At 42.8% G+C, this 23,308-nt stretch overlaps 1 long non-coding RNA gene across 1 annotated transcript; it reads left to right on the forward strand.

Annotated features, from left to right (window-relative positions):
• Positions 1-7,330: 7,330 nt before the first annotated feature.
• LOC129048386 (uncharacterized) lies at positions 7,331-20,843 on the forward strand. The gene is made up of 5 exons (XR_008510699.2): positions 7,331-7,499; positions 10,778-10,841; positions 12,164-12,271; positions 18,235-18,336; positions 18,608-20,843. It is a non-coding gene; the product is annotated as an uncharacterized LOC129048386 (long non-coding RNA).
• The last annotated feature ends 2,465 nt before the right edge of the window (positions 20,844-23,308 follow it).

Genomic DNA, 23,308 nt, shown 5'->3' on the forward strand with positions numbered 1-23,308 from the left:
ATATCACTGCACATTTGCCATGTGTCACAGCACTAAGGCAATCACCAAAAATCAGTTCTTTATAAATAGCAAATCACGAATTTAGCAATACATCCAATGACCAGTACTCAAAACTATTGATTAACCAAAAATTATTTTCACTGGACTACCTACAGCATTTACAGCAAATTGTTTTGTCCAGTGTATTTTTTGACATGACAGTTTTCGTGTACTTTGAATTTTAAGTCTTTTTTCTTAAAGACGGTGCAGGGTAAATGCGCCTATGTCTTCCACGCATTTCCAGGGCAGCATGCCACTCCTCGTTTTCATGGTTTGCTGTCTTTTGCAGGAGAGAAAGTGGTAGAATTAGGGAGACTTTGCAGGAATGTTCTCACATGTGTGTCTGCACATGCCTACCCACAAGTCCACCCACAAACGCTCAGCTGCCACCTATGCAGGCATGTTACAGTCTGTCGGTCTAACAAATGAAAGATTCATTTTCATGTTTACATCTGCAAATCCTGGACAATTAAACATGCATATGAGGAAGGCCAATCCATTTATATGTAAAATGTTGACCATCTAAGAAATACTCAGGTATCTTAACTATAAAGCACATTATGGGCTCACCTTGTAAGGGTGAATCTGGATCCTTTCTGCAAATAACAACCAAATTGAAGTGACTCAGCTGCATTTATTTATTATGGTATGTGATTCATATGGTACTAGTAGAAATTGTCATGAATATACAGCACATTTGTATGCTGCCATCTTGAAAAGTATTCAGGCATCTATAACATAAAGCACATTTTTTGTTACTCTATGTTGCAAACTATGTGGAAAATCAACTGTATCTCTCTCACTCATACTCAAGGGAACAATTCCTGGATCAAGACAAGAAAGACAAAACCAACTGAAAGATAAGAAGGATAAGTTGGCCTACTAGAACCTTTTCTTTCTTTTTTTTTTTTGAGATGGAGTTTCAATCTTGTTGCCCAGGCTGGAGTGCAATGGCACGATCTCAGCTTATTGCAACCTCTGCCTCCCAGGTACAAGTGATTCTCCTATCTCAGCCTCCCAAGTAGCTCAGATTACAGGCATGCACCACCACGCCTGGCTATTTTTTTTTTTTTTTTTTTTTTAGTAGAGACGGGGTTTCACCATGTTAGTCAGGCTGGTTTCAAACCCCTGACCTCAGGTGATCCACCCGCCTCAGCCTCCCAAAGTGCTGGGATTACAGGAATGTGCCACCAGGCCCGGTTAGAACATCTGTTAAATTGAAAGGTAGAAACTAACTGTAATATTTACAAAACGTCTTGACTCTGCTGATGCTCATGACACCCCAAATTCAAATTTCACAAGACATTGTCATTGTAATGACTGAATTTTTGACATCCTTGCCAAAACAAAAATTGCTATAAACTGTCCAAATCATTTCTAGAAAAGCTTTTGGTTAAGTGATAACTTGGAGAATTGGTCACCCAAAGAAGTGCTGTGACCTAGGAAATTGTACTGGATACAGTGACAGGCACAGTAAATACAGTCACTGACCTCATGAAGCTGAGGTAAGGGAAATAGACATTATTGCACAAATAATTGGTATGACTGTGAGAGGTCCAGGGTGCTCCAGGAGCCTGTGACAGTGAATGAATGTGAAAGATGATGAAGAAATGAAGAATGACGTCAGCAAACCAAGGAAGATGGAGAGTGTCCCAGGCAGATGGACTGACTGCTGCAGCCCTGATGTTGGGAGGAGCTTGGCTCACTCAAGAACCCAAGAGGAGGCTGGGCGTGGTGGCTCACACCTGTAATCCCAGCACTTTGGGAGGCAAGGCGGGCAGATCACGAGGTCAGGAGATCAAGACCCTCCTGGCCAACATGTTGAAACCCTGTCTCTACTAAAAATACCAAAATCAGCTGGGCCTGGTGGCGGGCACCTGTAATCCCAGCTACTTGGGGGGCTGAGGCAGGAGAATCGCTTGAACCCAGGAGGCGGAGGTTGCAGTGAGCCGAGATCACACCACTGCACTCCAGCCTGGGGACAGAGCTAGACTCCATCTCAAAAAAAAAAACAAAAAAAAAAAACCCCAGGAGGAGGCTGGAGGGGGGCTTTGATGCCACCGAGAAGGGCATGGGTGAGAGCCAGGCTGGAGGAAGGACCAGGGAGGCAGATTATTCAGGCAGCCCGAGAAATGTGGACAGGCACCTTGCCCTCTGTGACCTGGACCAACTGACAATGTCAGTAGGAGGCAGAGATGCAGGGGATGAGCGACAACAACAACAAAATCAGTTGGGAGCTTTGGCCTTTTGAAAAAAAGCACCTTAGAAATAAGACTCACACTAAAATATAGCAAGTGTGTTGAGCATATTTGTTCTTTCTCTAAATTCTGAGAAAGGTGGAAATATTTAGTTGGATTTCTGTTTCTCCATTTGTTGGGAGTTTTATTCCTATTTCCACTTTTATGTTTCAATGTTTGTTGAGGTTTACATGAAGACTTTATGCTATTGTTTTCACCCCCTGGAAAGACAGCTGCTTTTGTCCTCTCGCAGTTTGAACGGGCTAGTCCTCCGAAAACACAGACTAAAAGACAGCAGTAATTACATGTGTGGTTCAAAATGAAGAGCACTAAAATGGAAAATGCCAGCCTCTAGAATCGTCAAGCAAAATGGCAAAATAAATATCTATTTTTCAGCTGAAGAGAAAATGAACAGTGTCTTAGAACATGACAGAAAGTTGATCTCTACCCCACACAGGGACAGAATTAGGGCAGGCAGGGTTCCTAAACGAAGAAGAGATCTGCAGGCCTTTTAAAAACCTCTCTTATCCTCTTATTTTGTACTGTAAAACATAATGGAGATTTCATCAACTTGGCAGGAAATCGCAAGCTCATAAAAGAGCCTTGTTACAAAGATAATAAGAAGACAAAGTCATAAAAGGCAGACTTGGGCTGAGTGCTGGCTTTAGGCTTCACTTTCTCCAACTCTACAGGGATCTAGGGTTCATCAACTCAGTTAATCGTGTGGATGGCCACCAATACAATGTGTCCTTTCTTGATCTTGCTCTTTGTTCACATTCCAGGGCATTTTTGCCAATGGGGTGTGCCTTGGAAAGGCGAACGGGAAATGTACACCACATTGAGCCTTACCATGTTGCCTTCTGCATGCTCAGCTGAGTAAATGACACCGTAACGGAGAGCCGATAGGGCTGCCATCAAAGCCCGTCTAGACACTTCCCTTCACTCCAGGGATGACTGGCTGGTTCTTTGTGGCCATCAGCCTCCCCTCTGGCTTCAGTGCATCTTGTCACCAAAACATCAGCTGTCTTTTTCTTTTCCTACCCCTCTCATGTTTGCTTTGGCTGTAAGGTAAGGGAACCCTCCTGCAAGGACCTCCCTGTTCCAGTTGTGGACCTGGGACTAGCAGCATTAATATCACCTGGGAATCTACTAGAAATGCAGGATCTCAGGCCCCAACCAGACCTACTAAATTACAATCTGTGCTTTAACAAGATCCTCCAGGTGATTCATGCACTCATTAAAGTTTGAGAAGCGTCTCCTTACAGAATCAGGGGACGCACCTGGGCTGTGTCTAGGTCAATACCACCTCACTTCTTCTAAGGGAAGGACAACGGATTGCCAGTGGCCCCTTGGGCACATTTGACCTCACACCTGCAGGTAAGCACTGAAGCCTTTTCTCAACCTGCTACCTTTAATTGGACAGCGGTTACTGTACTGCTCAACTTTTAAAGATTCAGAAGCCAAAGTCAGGGACCAAAAGAGTGAGTTTGCATTGTGTTTACCTAGAAGGTTTTCCCTCAGGAGCTCAAAACCTTTCTAGACTGTACCATACCCACCTTCCTGTGTGCCTGATATGCAAGTAGGGAGGTGGATAATGTTTTCCCCTGGAGGATCCTGAGACACACGCTGTTTCTTTGCAGAGTTACATAAACATGTTGCATTGTGGCTGTCTTAATGTTTAATTTAGATTGCTGCCCCATTGATTCAACTGTAGTTCAGGCACATGAGAGTAAACCAAATTCATGGTTTTGCCATGCCACGGTCCAGTCGTTTTGACTGTACAAGAACGACCACATAAGAGCTGTGCGCCTAATTAAGCACTTAGTCAATAACCCACTCCCTCTGGACTGAGTCATTTGCTTTATCCATTGCGGAAACGAGATCAAGCTGGGCAGTGAATGTGGGTAATTCATGCAGGAAGAACGCATTTAAGGTGAGGGTGGATTGATTGGAATTAGTTATTTCAGACAGCAGAGCGAGAGAGACTGAGAGAGAGAGACTGTGTGTGCATGTACGTGTGCATTCCCTCCCCAGGTGATTCCAATACTCCTTTACAAACAGCAAGGCAAGGTCAAGTCCAGCCTCCAGGCATGCAAGTACATGTGGGGACTATTTAGTGCCAGCATCCCAATGCTGATGCCACCATGCTGGGCCCAGAGATTTGGGGACAGAGTCTGTCATTGGTATGCACACAGCTCACTACTGTATGATTTTTTTAAGTAATTTGATGCGTCTAATTGTTCTGCAGTGAGATAAGAACATTCCATTTTATCTGAAGTCACAAGACAGCTTATTGACCGCACTGTCTTACTGGTACGGCACATAATAGCATTGTTAAGGGAAATGTCAGCGAAGTCACTGAAGGGTGGAAAAACATGAAATCAAATTTCTCACATGACAATAGCCCAAATATTCACTGGGCTCTTTCTTCCACCGAATGTGGCTGAGGCTTCTTTTCAGGCTGATTTGTTTCGCCACGGTACAGTGTCCATCCAGCCAACCCAACCAGCAGCCACACATTTTAGCAAGTCCTCCATGCTTCCTCCTCCCAGGAAGAGGTCTGCACACTCTTCCCTATGCTTTACCAGTCTCTTTGCAGAGAATTCGTTTTCATAACATCCCGAGCGTCCTAAGACTTCATGTGTATTCTTTCATCAGCCATCTGCTAGGGGAGATGCATCCATAAGACATCTTCCTTCACTGGCATAATTAAAAGAGATTCTCTCCCTTCGAATGTTGTGTTACATTTATATTCAAAGTTATTTTGCTCTCTCTCTGCCCTTGCCCTCATGGAATTGTGGGAATTCAAGTTAATAGGCTTTTAATGGTTCTGTGATAACTGTGATTATAAACTGTGAATCAGATCAGGGGGAGCATCCAAGTTCAGCTGCATCTCACGCAAAAAGACACCACCATTGCTTTTGATCCTCAGTGGAGATTTGGTTTTCAATGTTCAGAAACCACCATCCTTGGGAAAAAAAAAAAAAGAAGAAGAAAGGTACCTCATTTGCTTTGCAATTGCTTTGATAACAATTTTAAAGCTTTTAACTACACATTCTCCTTTTGATATGTTAGTGGTATTTAGAAACACATCCTGTTGCTAAAAATTAAATTTCAAAGTCTACGATTGTATTTCCTGCTTCCTTTTTGAGGGGAAGATGCTGGGTTTATTTAAAACACATGCAACATGTTGGACACACACACACACACACTGCCTTCAACCTTTCACCGCCAAATATTTAGAAATAAATTTTTACTGTGTTCTCTGAACATATAATTACTGCTTTGAGGCTAGTTAATGAAAATATACTTTTCTTTGAAACATGTTGGCTTTACTAAATGAGTCTGTCCTTGTGAGTCCACAGATGAATCGATTGTGAGCCTCCTTAAAAAAAGAGGCATTCTGATCATTGTTGCCAGATGTCTCAAGAAAGCCTGCCAGGCTGGGGCTAGAAACGCAGCCTTAAAATAGTAGGCACGTAATTGTACCATCAGCCAATTAGGGCCCTGAGAGCAAATTAGCACTCACTCCCATTGGCCAGAATAGCTATGACTTTTGTGTGGCCGGCCCAGGGACATTCCGGCAAGCATCTTCTACTTTGGCCAGTTGTTGCTGGCATCTGAAAAGGCCACAATAAATGACTGGCCCTCAATTTTAAAAAGCTGCTTTGCTGAAACACCTCAGCTCACTTCCCAGGAAAATCCTTATGGCCATTTCTAGAGACCAAGCCATTGTCTAGACAAATTAACCTGTGCAGTTGGAATACGTAGTTCTGAATGGCAGGGCCTTTGCTAACACTGGCTTTTGGAGAGAAGGTCTTGCTCTCACATAGGGAAGTTCTTACCTACAGGCCCTCCTTCAGGGATTGTCCAGTAGAAAACCCAGGAGATCGAAAGCTGAGTAATTGAGTGACAGATGCACTGCCTTCTTGAATAAGCACTGTCTCAAATTGGAGATTGCATTCACCCCAATGTAAAGAGACATTTGAATGAGAAGCAGTGGGAAGGAATAGACCCTGAAAGTCCAGTTCATCTGTAAAGAACAAATTGCCGCTGTAGCAGGAAGTCTCACCTACAGAGGTTGGCTCTCACTTTAGGCACTGTTCACTGGAGCTGCCAGGCCTGGCATTAGGACAAAGAATTAAGAAATTGCTATTGGCAGCAAAAAGTAATTGGGTAGCAATGGCTCCCAAAAAGCCTTACAAATATCCATATTTTATTATGATCCAGCAATTCTACTCCTGAGAATTTACCCCAAGAAAATACCCAACTATTTGCACAAAGATTTATCCCTAAGTATGCTCATTACAGCATTTGTTAGGGAAAAAAATTGAAACAATTGATAGTAGTCCTCCCCTTATCTGAGGGAGAGATGCTCCAAGAGCCCAGTGGATGCCTAAAACCGCACATAGTACAGACGATCCCAACATAGAATGATTCCACTTGTGAGTTTTCAACTTTTCAGTGGTGCAAAAGTGATACCCAGACAGTAAGCTCCTGGACTTACGATGGTGTTCAACCTAAGATATGTTAAATTTACAAGAAGTTTATCTAGATGTAACCCCATTGTAAGTTGAGGAACATCTGTTTATACTACTTTCTTTTCTATACATACATACTATACATTCTATACATACATATGATAAAGTTTAACTTATAAATTAGACAAAGATATAAAAACAACTAATAATAAAATGGAACAACTATAACAATATACCATAGTAAAAATTACATGAATGTGTTTTTTCTCTCTCCCTCTGTCAAAATACTGTAATATTTTTGGACCACAATTGACCTTGAGTAACTAAAACTGCAGAATTAAAAAGAAAAGTAAATACATAAATAGAATAATCCTTTTTGTAAATATATATCCACATATTATGGGAAAACTGCAGATTACACAAATATTTAGAATTATTTGTTTCTTTTTCTTCAGTGAGTGTTTCCAGATTTCCATAAGGAATATATTTGTATTGTGGTCAGAAACAAAATTTGACGATTTCTTTTAAAAGAAGGTATGGCAAACCAAGTAATGTATGATCAATATCTTGCAGCAATTCAAGACCCAGACAATTGGAAGGATGTAGAAATTAAGCTACAAAACACAGAGAACTAGTGATGGTCTGCAAAGAATAGAGACGACCAGACTGGCTTACGGTTAAATCATAAATTTGCATGCGTTCCAAAAAAGTGTTCTACCGGCAATCCTCCAAATTGTATCAGGTGCTTAAAATACCACAGTGCATAATAGGTGATCCCTATTCAAGGCTTCAAATCCTGACCGAGGAATGCATCCACATTGCCACAGAAGCACTGTCATTCCACCCTGTGGCATGCAGAGAAGCTCTCCTGTCAGCTCCTATGGAATCCACTTTAATAAGCCTTGCATTATGGAATGTGAAATCATAGAAAGCTTAAAGAATGCTGAGACATGGTGCTTGGCCTCACCCCAGACTCTTAAGAGGGAAGCCTTACAGTCAAACAATGAGTAATAATAAAGCTCCAAGTTCCAGTAAAATTCCTGATAAGATCTTTAAGCAGGAAGGCCATGACCAGCTAAAGTGTCTTTATGGGTTCCTCTAAACACAGTCGTGAAATTTTCAAAGCTTCCACCCTCAGGAATCAGACTCAAAAGAAATAAATTGTGTGTGTGTGTGTGTGTGTGTGTGTGTGTGTGTGTGTTACATATAAATCTTCTCCATTATTGAAAGCTCTTGTCATGATTTCTTTAGTATCCAGTGCTAATTTTTACAGTAAATAGACAGCCTGACAGATTCTTACCTAAGGGGTTAAGGCAGGTCCCAAGGGCACTGGCCAAGTGATCCAGACCAGGGTTGGGTCACAGGGGCCAGATCTGAATTTACAGGGCAGTCATGGGGGACTTGGAGGCAGGAGGAACTGGGTGCATGGAGGCCATTTGGGGCTTGCCTCTCCAGCATCCAGCATCCCTCTTTTTCCAACAATAACTGTCTCTCCATCTTCCCCTCACTGTCATTCCATATGGCTTAGGTGGAGTTGATTCTGCCCTTGCTCCAATACCAGCCAATCAGAGCAGCCCATTCCCCTGGCAGTAATGTTTGCTTCTGCCGTGGGTACATGACCCAAATCAGAGCGAATTAAACTCCGTTCTAGACTCTTATTTGGGCAGAGAATCTCAATCTTTCCTGACAGATTTGAATCTAAAAGCACATGGGCTGGCATTTCTGCTGCCACCTTCCCACGCCCATGCCTTGAGAATGAGGCCAACCCTTGGAGAAGGCTGTGGGAGGAGCTGAGGGGTCTTGGGTCCTGGCAACTCGAGCTGAACCTGCACCTGAACCCGGCAGTACCCCTGAACCTTTCTGCACATGAATCAATAAAGTTTCCTTCTTGCTGTTAAGAGGGAATGAAGATTGAGGGAGAAGCTAGGAAAGAAAGAAGACTTGGCCTCCCAGGCTGAGTGTGAGAGGACGCCATGGAGATGTGCCATACTGGACAAGTTTCTTTCCAGTGGGAAAGAGAGAATGCTCTTTCCCTGAATGCTAATGCCTCACTATTTCTTTAGACAGCAGGAAAATTTCCCAACACTTAGAAAGTAAACAGCAGGCCAGGCGCAGTGGCTCACGCCTGTAATCTCAGCACTTTGGGAGGCGGAGGTGGGCGGATCACATGAGGCCAGGAGCTCAACACCAGCCTTGCAACATGGCGAAACCCTGTCTCTACTAAAAATACAAAACTTAGCCAGGTGTAGTGGTGCACGTCTGTAATCCCAGCTACTCGGGAGGCTGAGGCACAAGAATCATTTGAACCTGGGAAGTGGAAGTTGCAGTGAGCCGAGATCACGCCACTGCACTCCAGCCTGGGCAACAGAAGGAGACTCGGAAAAGAAAGGAGGAAGGGAGAAAGGGGAAGGAAGGAAAAGAAGGGAAGGAAGAGAAGGAAGGGAAAGAAAGAAGGAAAGAAAGAAAAAGAAGGAGGGAAGGAACGAAGGAAGGAAGGAGGGAGGGAGGGAGGGAAGGAAGGAAGGGAGGAAGGAAAAAAAGAAAGAAAGAAATGAGAGGAAGACAAAGAGAGAAAGAAAGAAAAGTGAAAGAAAGAAGAAAGCAAGAAAGAAGAAGGAAAGAAGGAAAGAAAAGAAAGAAAAGCAAGCAAGCAAGCAAGCAAGCAGCCAAAGCCCTGGGAACCCATCGAGGAATGGCCCTGGAGGCAGAGTTACCCTCAGGTAAGAGCACAAGTTTTGGAGGTAGCCAGCCTGGTTTTGCACCCTAGCACTGCCGCTTATTAGATGTGCCATACTGGGCAAGTTATTTAACCTTTTCATGCATCAGCTTTTCATCTATAAACGATAGTGCCTATGTGGGAATGCAGTGGTGGTTGAAGAAAGAAGGAGAAAAGGGCCTAGGACATCAGAAATGGGTAGGACTAGAGCTGCGGGTGCGGTACAGCTCGGAGGCTCTGGAAGTGAGTCCTGGAGTCAGGGCTTTGAGACATGAGAGGAGGCTATGGCAGAGGCACATGTTTTCTGTGCAAATCCAAGGAGCCCACCAGGAAGACCCCGAATTCCCATTACTGGCGTATCCACCGACTCTTGCAGGTCCTGACGTTGGAGGCTGCCTCTCGCTCTCATTTTCTTTTCTGCTCAGACACCTACAGCTGTGTTGGTAGCTGTCCTTCTAATGGCTTGGGGGTAGGGAAGCACAGCCAGGGGCCATATAGCTGGGATGAGGGTGAAGAGGGGTGCTATGGAGAAGGGGTCTCAAGTACTAAATTGAAGCCGGGAAGGCTCAAAGGCAAATATGGATTCTCTACAGCTCTGATGGAAAGCCTTGCTCCAATCTGAATTCTGGTCTTCCAAGAAAAATCACAAGCAATGACAGGCTCTTTAATATGGGTTCTAGCCACAGGCCAGAGATCAAACGTCGCTGAACCAGTGTGAGGAAAAGAATGGCAGGCAGACGTCTTCTTTTTCCGCACACAGACTGTAATCAGCTCTCCACAAGGTCATCCCAGAACACCAAGGACAGTCCAGATACCTCCTGGCTCTCCTCAGTAATGGACAGAAGCAGTGGTGCAGATAATCTGCCCAAATGGCGGGTAATCCAAAAGCCATTTCTATCTGGCCTTGGGAGAAGCTTCTGTGCTCGTTCTGAGTGTGGGTGTGTGTGAGCCTCCCTGCCAGGTCCATGTGCACAGTGAGGCTGCTCTCAGGGAAGGTGTCCTCCTGCTGGCAGCAGGGGCCGTGGGTACTGGCAGGGAGTTGGTGATGGAGAGGGCAGTTCAGGAAGAAAAGGGTGCAGGTGGGCTCCATTTGGCCTCTTTCCTTGGTCCATTCTCATCTTCCTGGGCCCTGCGGACGCATGGCCTGGGTTCCTTCGCCCTCTGGCTTTCAAGCTGGTTTGAGCTATAAGAGATGGGGCAGAGAAAGGAGAGGAAGGCCAGGATCTTTCTTCCCTGCTTCCTTCCGGCTCTGGCATCCGGTGCAGTCTTGCTCGTCATCTCCACTTCCCTCTGCTTCCTCCCAGGCTCCAGTTCTCCCTGGGTTCCAGGAACACCATCTCCTTCCTCGTTCCTTCTGTCCCAGGGAAGGTAAGAGAATTTTCATTCAATAGAGAAAACACTGTTTTTTTAACCAAAGCTATGTGGGAGTGGGGACTGGGAGTGTATGTAGAAAGGTAGGGAGTTGATTATGGTTAAGTTCTTGTCTATCTAATTTATCGTGCTTAGAAGTAAAAAGATAATGTAAGAACAGACACATCAAAAAATAGCTGCCCAGAACTGAAAACAAGGACTTGAATAGATATTTGTACACCTGTGTTCATAGCAGCAATATTCACAGTAGCCACAGGCAGAAGAAAATTAAATGTCCATCAACAGATGAAACAAAATGTTACATATACAAACAATAGAATATTATTCAACCTTAAAAAGGAATGAAATTCTGTACAATGTGGATGAACCTCGAGGACGCTATGCTAAGTGAAATAAGCCAGTCTCAAAAGAACAAATATCGTATGATTCCACTTACGTGAGATACCTAAAATAGGCAAATTTATGGCGACAAAAAGTAGAGTAGTGGTTACCAGGCCCTGGGGACAAAGGGAAATGGGGAGTTATTGGTTAATGGGGACAGAGTTTCTGTTTACGAAGATGAAAGCATTCTGGAAATGGATAGTGGTGATGATTGCATGACACTGTAGATGTACTTAATGTTAGTGAATTGGACACTTAAAATAGTTAAAGTGGTTTAAAAAATAGCTGTGTAAGAATACTATTTAAAGTTATGATGGTGACTGTCAGGAGCAGCCATGGAGAGGGGTTGTGAGTGCTTACCACCAGGAAGCGATACTCGGGGGCTGGAGGAATACTGCAAGAGAATGCTGCCTTTCACTGCAATCCTTTCAGTGCTATTTTACTTTAGAGGTAGAGTTAACACTGATACAGTGCTTACGACCTGCCAGGCATGCTTTGCACACTTACATATATGCTCATTTAATCCTCCTATCACTGCCATGATGCAGTAGCGGTACCTGTGAGGATCTGCATTTTGCAGAAAAGGAAACAGAGATACTCACGTGGTAAGGCCTCCATCTCAGGCAGGCTGCCCAGAGGCCCTGCTCTTAATCATCCTACTTTGCTGCACATATATGACTGGGATGAAAGAAAAAAATTAATTTTAAAAATATGCTGCAGTGAATATCCTTGTATACATATTTTATGTGCTTGTGTGAGGATATCAGACTCCTAGAAGTGAAATAACCTGAATTTTTACAACAGACAAAACATGGCAATCAATTCATCATGTGGATATAAAAACTATTAGAACACTGATACTGACATTATACTCATTTTATTATGGAATTGAAGCACAGAAGCAAATGACTTTTCTTTGTATTCATGATTTTTAACAGGTCTGCTGGTTCTTCTAGCCCCTCTAATTTCTTCTCATCTCTCCTGTAACAACAATGAACAGAATGATACCTGAGGAATAAACCATAAGAAAAATGAGCATTGAGAGGGTAAATCAAGCTTCCTTTAGAAAGAGAGGAAAATAATTTTGCAGTTGCGAAACATGTTGAAATATTATTTTTACAGTGAAAACAGTTACATCACAAGTTTAAATTACATTTCCATTTGAAATGGAGTCGATTTGCACCACCTACTGGAATATACAGCTCCATATAGTCAGAGGTTTAAAATTACAAAACCACTTTTAAGAATTCAGAGTTACATTTCTAGTTATCTTTAAGAGACCAACTCCTTTGACATGATGGAAATGCCAAACACTAATTTACTTCAGGGACTATTTTCTAAAACAAACTCTCTTTAGAAGCCAAATTTAATCATCTAGCTAAATTAACAAATAGTACAACTGCTTATAAAAATAAAATGATCAAGCCAAATACATCAACCAAACAGATACAAATGTAAATTAGAAGCAAAACTGAAATCAATATACATTATCAGTTGCTAAATCACTACTGAAAAACAGAATTCAAGCAGACAACTGGAAAATGACAGGAAACGTAAGGCAAACAGGATAATAAACAGAACATAACTCAACATTAATTTAAAAAGAACTCACCCAATGAAAATTTGATAGTGTTTACATCCAAAGTAATAATCTTTGTCATGGCTTAATTACAGCCTGAACATCAATATACAAAGTATTCATATTTAGGTTCTTTGGCATTTTAAAGGAAACCTCAACAAAAATTTTCATTTTTTTATGACAAACAACTCCAATCAATAAATTTCTCAATATATAGTAGCAACATTTATTATATAATTGACAAGAATTCATAGAAAAAATTACATCTACAGTATCTGCTATTCTAGATGAAATTGCTTTAGAATAGAAGCCTAAATATATTACATTTTAATTTCTTGAAACCTATTATAGCATTTCACTTATTTTATGGGTATTTCGTCTGAAAATTGATTTTATTTTTATATTTCAACTAAATTAGATGTCAACTAAATTAACTGAAGCATAAAATATGCTGGCAAGATATATTTACAAATACACACCACAAAATGCTGTGCAAGTAACAAGAACCTGATTTAAAGTCACAGGCACACAAAGACCCGGGCAGAGTGACCAACTGATCCACAGTCCTCCTTGTGGTTGCAAGTGATTTGTGTATGACAAGCCGGTTTACAGTGACAAATGTCAGATTTGCAAGGTTGCTAGAAGGTTTGCCTGTCTCATTTTAGTTCACTGCTTGTGTGATTTCATTTCTAAAGTTCTCAACTACATTGGAAAGCTTGGATTGTTTCATTTCTACCAGGTAAGCAGGCAGGTACCTTTCCCCAGGTATCACCTCCATGGCTTACCTCCCATGGGGATGGCTCCTACATATTTTAAATCTGCAGCCCCAATCTCTCCCTCTCTCCCCCTGTTTTTTTTTCTGAGAGTGAGTCTCACTCTTTCACCCAGGCTGGAGTGCAGTGGCGTAATCTCAGCTCACTGCAACCTCCACCTCCCGGATTCAAGCGATTCTTCTGCCTCAGCCTCCCGAGTAGCTGGGATTAACAGGCGCCCACCACCATACCCAGCTAATTTTTGTATTTTAGCAGAGATGGGGTTTCACCATGTTGGCCAGGCTGGTCTCGAACTCCTGATCTCAAGTGATCCACCCACCTCGACCTCCCAAAGTGCTGGGATTACAGGCATGAGCCACCATGCCTGGCCCCAACCTCTTTTCATAGCTTGGTGGTACATGCTCGTGTCTACTTGCTGCCCTCTCAGATGTCCCAAAGGCATCTCAAAATGCACATGTCCCAAAGCCAGCTCATGACCTCCCCGGACTTCAGTCCTCATCCTCTCTCAGTGACCCCAGCTCATCCATCCCATTTGATATGATTTGGCTCTGTGTCCCCACCCAAATCTCATCTAGAATTGTAATCCCTACCTATCAAGGAAGGGACCTGGCAGAAGGTGATTGGATCATGGGGGCAGTTTCTCTCATGCTGTTCTCCTGATAGTGAGTTCTCATGAGATCTGATGGTTTTTAAAGTGTAGCACCCCACCCTGTCCTGCTGCCATGTGAGACATGCCTTGCTTCCCCTTTGCCTTCTGCCGTGACTGTAAGTTTCCTGAGGCCTCCCTCACCATACAGAACTGAGTCAATTAAAACTCTTTTCTTTATAAATGACCCAGTCTCAGATAGTTATTTATAGCAGTGTGAAAACGGACTAATACATGGTTCATCCAACCAGATATGCCTGGTACCTACTTTCCTCCTCACTCCTAACCCAATCCATACCCAAAGCCCTGGCCATCTGACTTTCTACATCCCCCTGAAGCCTGTCTGCCTCACTCCATCTCCTCCTCTCCCCTACTATTCCAAAGAATTATCAGGTCTAATGGAATCAAACTAAATGCCCACCAATGACAGATCGGATTTAAAAATCTGGTACATATTCACCATGGAATACTATGCAGCCATAAAAATGGAATGAACTCATGGCTTTTGTGGGAACATAGATGGAGCTAGAGGCAAATTATTATTCTTAGCAAGTTAATGGAGGAACAAAAACCAAATATTGCATGTTCTCACTTATAAGTGGGAGCTAAATGGGCCAGGTGCGGTGGCTCATGCCTGTAATCCCAGCACTTTGGGAGGCCGAGGCGGGCAGATCATGAGGTCAGGAGATCGAGACCATCCTGGCTAACAAGGTGAAACCCCATCTCTACCAAAAATACAAAAAAATTAGCTGGGCGTGGTGGCGGGCCCCTATAGTCCCAGCTACTCGGGAGGCTGAGGCAGGAGAATGGCGTGAACCCGGGAGGCGGAGCTGGCAGTGAGCCAAGATGGCGACACTGCACTCCAGTCTGGGCAACAGAGTGAGACTCCCTCTCAAAAAAAAAAAATAATAATAAGTAGGAGCTAAATGATAAGAACTTATGAACACAATGAAGGAAACAGTAGAAAAGGTAACTATTGGGTACTGGGCTTAATACCTGGGTGATGAAATAATCTGTACAACAAACCCAGTGACATGCATTTATCTGTGTAATAAATCTTTACATGTACCCTCAAACCTAAAATAAAAGTTAAAAAAAACACACAATACTGTAATCAGAAAACATTAATTCCTTAATATTATCAAATGTCTACTTAATATTTACATATTTCACATTTCTTTGAGTGTCTAATATTTTGCTTTTCTAAAAAAAAGGGGGGGGAAAAGAACAGGTTTAGCCTGGACTGATTTAGTAGTCTGGTCTAGCCTCATTGCCCCTGATCATGTGACCCCTGGCTAAAAGCCTTTTACTGTGGATAGACCTAGTTTCTTAGTAAGGCCACAGAGGCCCTTCCTGATCTGGTGCCTACTGCCTGTCCAGCCCAACTCACACCTGAGACCCATGTCCTCTTAGCTTTTCATGCCTCACTCTGACTGTGCTCTCCACTGCTGCTAGGACTTTGCCCACAGTTTTCTCTCTGCCTGAAATTCTCTTTTCTTCTTTGCAAAGTGACCTCCTCCTAACTTTCCTGACTGAGTCAACTCAGAGTTGCAAATTTTCATTTTAGGGGGCACTTATTTGAAAGTCTGTGTGCCCCCACTAGACGGCTTTTACTCACCTTTGTGTTCCCAGCACCCAGCACATGACCTGCACATAGGAAATATGGAATGATTCACTCAGACCAGACCCAGAGAGGTGCCTGCCCTGGGCCCCATGAGGCTGCGGCTCCACTCTGGCCCTGCTCTGACCACCACTCCCCACATAGGGTGAGAAGACAAGTGCACCTGGAGCTCCAGGGAACCGGCCCTAATGGCTCCAAGCCTGCTTTTAGGGCCTGTCCCCAAGACGACTTGGCATACACACCCCAACCCAGAGGGGTGGCCAAGGGACAGCTGTTATGAAGGCAAGAGGATATAACATATTTAATAGCTTCCAAGGGGCAGCTGTTATGAAGGTGTATTTATCAAGGAAGGAGGCTAGAACAGATTTTCTTTAATAATGAGTTAGCTTAATCTATAAAAACTTCAACTATTTGGACATATGCTATTCAGACCTCCATGCGCAGTTTTCTCAATGCCCTGCAAATGTTAGCACAGAGTTTTTGGCTTCACAAGTATCTGAGAATAAACTTTATATCAACACTTATATCGAGATGATTCCCTGTATCCCTTCTGAAATCAGAGTTCAAAAGAGAATTGACTCTTAATAAAGTCAATACGATTCCCCGGCCAGGCGCCGTGGTTCACGCCTGTAATCCCAGCACTTTGGGAGGCTGAGGCAGGCAGATCACAAGGTCAGGAGATCGAGACCATCCTGGCTAACATGGTGAAATCCCGTCTCTATTAAAAATACAAAAAAATTAGCCAGCATGGTGGCAGGCGCCTGTAATCCCAGCTACTTGGGAGGCTGAGGCAGGAGAATGGTGTGAACCCGGGAGGTGGAGCTTGCAGTGAGCCGAGATCGTGCCACTGCACTCCAGCCTGGGCGACAGAGCGAGACTCTGTCTCAAAAAAAAAAAAAAGTCAATACGATTCCCCAAACTCATTGATAATCATAATGAATTGGGGGGGGGCGCAGTGGAAGAGAACAGGGATAAAATATTGAAGCCATTCAGTATGAAAAGCATGTTCCAAAATCATTATATGACACCAAAATTCTGAAAAAAAAATGTTATTTGGGTAGTGGGACCATGAATTTCCTTGCCTTTTCACATTTTACTAATTTGAGTTTTCTTTAATAAATATGCTTAAATTTGTAACGAGAATCTTATCCTTTTGAAAAATCAAGTTACCATTCCATTTCACGTATAGAATATGAACATTTTGCCCGAGTCTGTCACCTTTGTCATCCCTCACGTGAAAGCAGTGCTAGGAATTTTCTGTCTATATATTTGCTTTGCTAGAGGCAAAAACAGTATATTTTCAGAGCACAGTGGAAAAGGACTATGGCTTAACTTCCATTTTATGTAGTGAGAGTCATGGACATACTTCATTTATAGGTTAAAACAATGTGGTGCCTGGCTGGTGGACCTGGAGTCCACTGGATTTTAGGCAGCTACCTGCATTTTCTTTTATTACCCCTACTACCTAATTTCCATTAGGCCCACTTTGATTTACTTTCAGTTTCCTAATTGGGGTCTGGAGTTGTTTTTTTTTAATAGCCATGTTTCTAGAAATCCAGTTTTCTTTTTCCTTAGAAATAATAATTGTTTAGTTATTAAGCTAGAAAAAGCCCAAGGGTTTCTTTGAGAGCCCAATTGCCTACTTCCTCCACCCCAGATCTCCCACGGGGCCCTTTGCACCATGTGGTCTCGCTGCTAGGCTCGCCTGTCCCCCACTGCCATTCCCACCTGCACGCTTAAGTGTTTTGCAGTCACTGTCCCACTGTCTGCCCAGGTTTCCAAGTCCCTCTCCAATGCCTCAGGCTTCACGACCCTTCCTGATCCTCTTCCACTGTCACCATTCTCAGCCCAGTGTGTTTGTCATGCCTTGTAACCTCCACCACACCTTGTACCTTTCCTTTTCCAGTGGCCACATTCTGCCTTTCCTGAGTGAATACTTGTTCTGGTCCTCGTCCCACACCCAGAACTAGAGCACTGAACCCTGTAGGCCAGAAACCATGTTTTACTGATATGTTGAATCCAGCACTGAGCCTAGGACTCAATAAGTAACTGTTGAATTGAACTAAATTAAGCATACCTTGTTTGGTCAATCTGCAACATTTCTCTCAAAATTACTTAGAACTCTTTCTTGAGAAAGAGTCTTTTCCTAGCCAACCCACCAGACTGTCTGACTTAAGACGATGATTGACAGACAGAAGAATGTGGCCAGAAAAAAATGCAACAGAGAGGATTAAATGAAATATAACTAGGGATGAGCTACTTTTGATAATAATCTGGAGCGGGGATGAAAGTAGGGAAGACGGACTTAGACGGCCCATGTGTTGATCGCTGTTGATGGTGGGTGATGGTGACGGCCCGTGGGGGTTCCTTTTACTGTTCTCTCTACTTAGGTTTACACTGAAAATTTTTTGTGATGAAAAGATTTGAAGAAGACGACAGGAGACGGAGAAGCACCAGCTGATCTGCAGACTCTGAGGAGGTCCCAGGAAGAGGTATAAAGGAAGGAATCTGAGACATGGTTCTTCCTCCCTGTGGGTACCATCCCTTCCTGTGGCAGCTCTCCTGTTCTCTAAGCACCTCGATCCCCCCAACCCCGCTCACTTATATGGACCTGGCACTCAGATCTTTCACCCATATAATGCCACTCCAGGTTCTGCCTCTTGGGTAGTGCCCTATGTCCTAGAATATTCCCGGATGAGAATGGGACCCCTTAGGTAGAGCTGTGTGCTCTGCCTCACCTAATCCAGCTGGCAACCCCCACAGGTGTCATCCACTAAGATCTTCTGGGACAGGAAAGCCCTGTGATACCTCTTACATCACACCAAACAGAGCCCCACACCAAGAAAAGAGCTGCCCACACCTCACAGAAGCCACGTTAGTGGACATTTCTCCACTCTGGAAGCCTTCCTGTGCGGTGGAGGCCAGTGCAGACCATCCTCTGCCCAGAACAGTTGCATTCTAAATGACCCCTCAGAGAGCCCTCCGGATGGCTGCCTCTCCCACAGGTCCCTGCGATCACATAAAAAACACTCATTGCAGCCAAGATGCACAAAGCACGGTATTGATTTCATACTCAGGTTTTTCCAAAACAAATCATAAACCCACACCAATTATGTCCAATCAGTTTTATGGATAAAGAAGCCTGAGACTCTCCAACAGGAGAGCTTGAGTTTCCCTTCTCACTCTTGTGCTGGGTGTCCTTTTCCTACCTCCAGACCATCACAAGGATATCTGTAATGTAGATGAGGCCAGTCCTTTTGCCCAATGTTGACAGACAAGAGGAAGAATCCAGGGAGAAATGCCGCAGCAGCAAATGAATATGAATGATGCTTTTCCACTTTGTGCTTATAAAATGCCTTTTGAACCAGAATCTCAAAGCTCTCCAGGAAGCAAGGCTTTGAATGGGACTTTCACTCGGGGTAAACATGAGTGGTCGGAGCTTCCCAAGTCATTTGTGATAAGAAAGAACAAAAGTCTAGGCACTTTTAAAATGCAATATTCTTGCCTTCTGGGTAGTAAACAAAGTGTGCAGATGGATAATGACATCTGTGGATTCTGGCTCCACTTCCTAGAGAGAAAAAAACATGTAAATAAATACGTAAAAAATTGTCATATGTGGATGACACCCTTGGTTCACCCAGTAGTTACCATTCTGCCCAACATTCACGAGCAATGGATTCTATTACTGGGTCCCTTGTGACTGCATTACACTGAGAAAGTAAAATATATTTCTCTTCAATGCCTGGGGGAAGATAAATGTTATAGAAATGTTTAGTAAAAAGGTCCAGTCAGTGGCTTTGACACTTGATGCTTTTGCACTAAGCAGTGCTGTCCTTTTGTTCTCTCCATTGGAAGCCTCCTTGTAAATGTTTAATAGCTAAATGACTCACCAGGGTCTGCAAAGGTCAGGCCCTTAACTGGAAAGGCAGAGGGGAACTCACAAGCAGTCTCTATCAGATTGATTGGAAAGTTCATTTGAGAATTCTTTCCTTCTCATCCTTAGCTTAAGGTGCACATGCAGCATGAATAACTGCCTGGGTTCCAGCCACCGACATGCCTGAAGAGCAGACATTAGTGACTTTGAAACTCTTCCTAGGATTCATTTAGGGTATTAATCAGCCTCAGAGGAAAACTCACAAAGACTCTAAGAACAATTCTGTTGCAAAAGTGATACCTAGCAGAGACAGTCTACCCCTGCAGTCACTTGCATTATATCCCAAAAGTCAATGCTAAGAGCTAGCAAAAGAATTTGAGTTCATCAGGTGTCCAGAAAATAAACTCCTTCAAATGCAGTCGAAATAGTCTCAATAACTTCAAATACTCTGCCTGTTATGAATCTACAGAGCAGCAATTAAATAATTATCAGTTAATGATTAAATGTCAGATAGCTATAACCAAGGGTGTCTTGCTATTACACTGAAAGATTGCATATTAAGGTTTTGCTGGGGTACAGAAAATGATTCCCCAAAATACAGTGCTTCGGCATGCCGAGTACTTTGAAAATCGGAAGGTTTTAGAAATCAACCTTAGACCCAAGCTCTCTTTCTGACTTTCCTTACCTCCTTGTTTCTCTGATCCTCTTTCTAGAAGCACCTGGAGGGACTGGACTGACTCTCTCTCTGGAATTTTCTTATCTAACAAAGATTCTTTCCAAAAAAAAAAAAAAAAGGCAATTGTCTTAAGACCCCCTCTTTAGGAATCTCATCAAATGACCAGGAAAGAAGAGAAGAGACGGAGTTGTCACTATAGCCAGATAGACTACTCATCTATTCTCGAGGGCAGGTCTGACAACCTTTGTGCAAGGTGACGTTTCACTCCTCACCTTCCCAACACCTCCCCCAGAGCTCAGAGGAACTTTTGTCATGTACTCCTACACACCTCATCCCCGCCTTCCCTATGAAGAGAGGGTCCCTGGACCCTGCTGGGTTATTAGGCCATTACTCTTCTGCAATTCCCCATGGTACGCATGTTAAAATAAACGCAAGCCTTTTCTCCTGTTGCTCTGCCTTTTTCAGTTCATTTTCAGCAAACCTTCAGAGGGTGAAAGGGGAAGTGTTCTTCTTTGTCCCTACATTTTGCATTGTCTTATACCATGACATTTTTCTACTCTTGTCAAGTTAAACTGTAAAGCAAAATATAGATCATTAGCTGACTAATTATTTTTGAGTTAAAAAGTAGCTAGCATTTGGTTTTGGGTACCACAGTGTGTCTAACATAGTCTTTTTAGAAGCAATGATCTATAAACATTTTTTATCATTCACCATTATTAAAAACATTTCTGGTTGAGTAAAGCAACTGACACTTGCAATCCTACCTATTCAGGAGGCTGAGGCAGGAGGATCACTTAAGCCCAGCAAGGAGTTCAAGTCCAGCCTGGGCACTCTCTAAAAATATTAAAATTAAAAAAAAATTCTGAACATGCAACCCCAATATAATGTATATTTATTTATTTCTAAATGATATACTGTCACTAACATATTGACATAAAACAAGTAGAAAACAATGTAACATTTTAATTTATTGACTGAAAATTAGTTCTATTTTCATTAATTTTTTTAAAAGAGCAAAATTGCTGAATAGTCTTCTTTTATTTTTGAGAATCTTTGTTGAAAACTTTGTGGTATAACAGTTTGAGGTCTCCTTCCAAGTCAAGTTTATTTTAAAATGTGGTTTTAATGGCTGTCATCACTTAAAATCCCTCAAAAGATAAGCAAGTCTACTTGAAAAAATTACCCGGTCTCAGGGTTTACTAAATCAAACTGCTCATTTCAGTTGTATGCACAAATCATGCACAGGTTTTAACTGAAATTTAATTAGTTAAATTTCCATCTTCTTTGAAGTCCATCAGTCTTTTTTTTAACAAACCAATTAAACAGTATCAAGGAATAACTCAGATTTTTAGGTAGCTGTTTTATATGCAATTTGTTTACTTATACAAGAAAAAAGGTCAATAGACTGTTGTCATGGAACAAAATTAAAAACAGGATGTATAACAGATAGGAGAGAGAAAAACCTGCTGGCAGCCTGGGAATCGTGAATCTTGCAGGCATATTTTTGGGGTAAACAAATCAGTTGGCAGCTGATAAAGAGATCAGTCTGGGCGTTCTGGGTAGGACAACTAGTATCAAAGAAAACAACTAAGTGTGGACAGATTTTTCGAACCCCTGACGGTGTGGCTGAGGAGCACATGAGGCTTGCTGCCTCTGGACGAGCTCTGCTGGCTCTCTTCCCTTCGCACGCCTTAAGTAAGCCAGAACTGCGCCACTGTCCTCCTTAGAATTCCTCAATATATTTAAAACTCAACCTCTCCATTTGGAAGATTTCTAAAAGAGGTTAGGAATTTCAGTTTCTAAGATAAGCATGCAGATATGAGTTTTTATAAGCAATATACATCATTTTTAGAGACAAAAATCACATAATGTTGGAAAGATTTCCAAACATCTACTTTCAAAAATGCTCTCCATAAGATTCTTTTGAAAACCAAATACTGGCTGGGCGCAGTGGCTCATGCCTGTAATCCCAGTACTTTGGGAGGCCGAGGTGGTTGGATCACCTGAGGTCAGGAGTTCGAGACGAGCCTGGCCAACGTGGTGAAACCCCGTCTCTACTAAAAATACAAAAAATTAGCTGGGCGTGGTGGCAGGCACCTGTAATCCCAGCTACTCAGGAGGCTGAGGCAGGAGAATTGCTTGAACCCAGGAGCAGAGGTTGCAGTGAGCCGAGACAGTGCCACTGCACGCCAGCCTGGGCAACAAGAGCAAAACTCTGTCTCAAAAAATATATATATAAAAATAAAAAAAAAACCCAAATACTTTCCCATTCATTGTTAAAATATCACCTTTGTTTTGAAGAAACAGATTGAGTCTGTTTGTTTTTGTGAAACTTTCTCCTGGGTATCATCCTAATGACAGATACATGTCATCACAGATGAGAAAATGTAGAACACTCCTTATAAAAGAAAATATAGTAACTCATTTTCAAGCTTGACAATTCTTTTGAATGCTTTACCACTGATGATCTGTGATCTCTGTGTGGTACAATATTTTCAAGGTTACTCCTTGCTGTGGTCCGGATATATATATGTCCCCACCAAACTCATGCCGAAATCTGATCTCATTGTGGTAGTGTTGGGGGTTGGGGCCTAATGGGAGGAGTTCAGGTCATGAGGGCTCTGTCCTCTTGGGTGGCTTGGTGCTGTTCTCATGGCAGTGAGTTCTTGCTCTGGCAAGACTGGATTAGTTCTCTCAGGAATTGGTTAGTTCCTGCAAGAGTGGGTTATTATGAAGTCAGAACACCCACCTGGTTTTGCCTCTCTTCACACGTCCATTTACCCATTGATCTTCTCTGTCATATTATGATGCAGCCTGAAACCTCTCACCAGAAGCTAGAGCCATGTGCTTGAACTTCCCAGCCTGCAGAACCATGAACTAAATCAACCTTTTCTAAAAACAAATTACCCAATCG

Source organism: Pongo abelii, chromosome 8 (genome assembly GCF_028885655.2).
Source record: "Pongo abelii isolate AG06213 chromosome 8, NHGRI_mPonAbe1-v2.0_pri, whole genome shotgun sequence".
Classification (NCBI taxonomy): Eukaryota; Metazoa; Chordata; class Mammalia; order Primates; family Hominidae; genus Pongo; species Pongo abelii.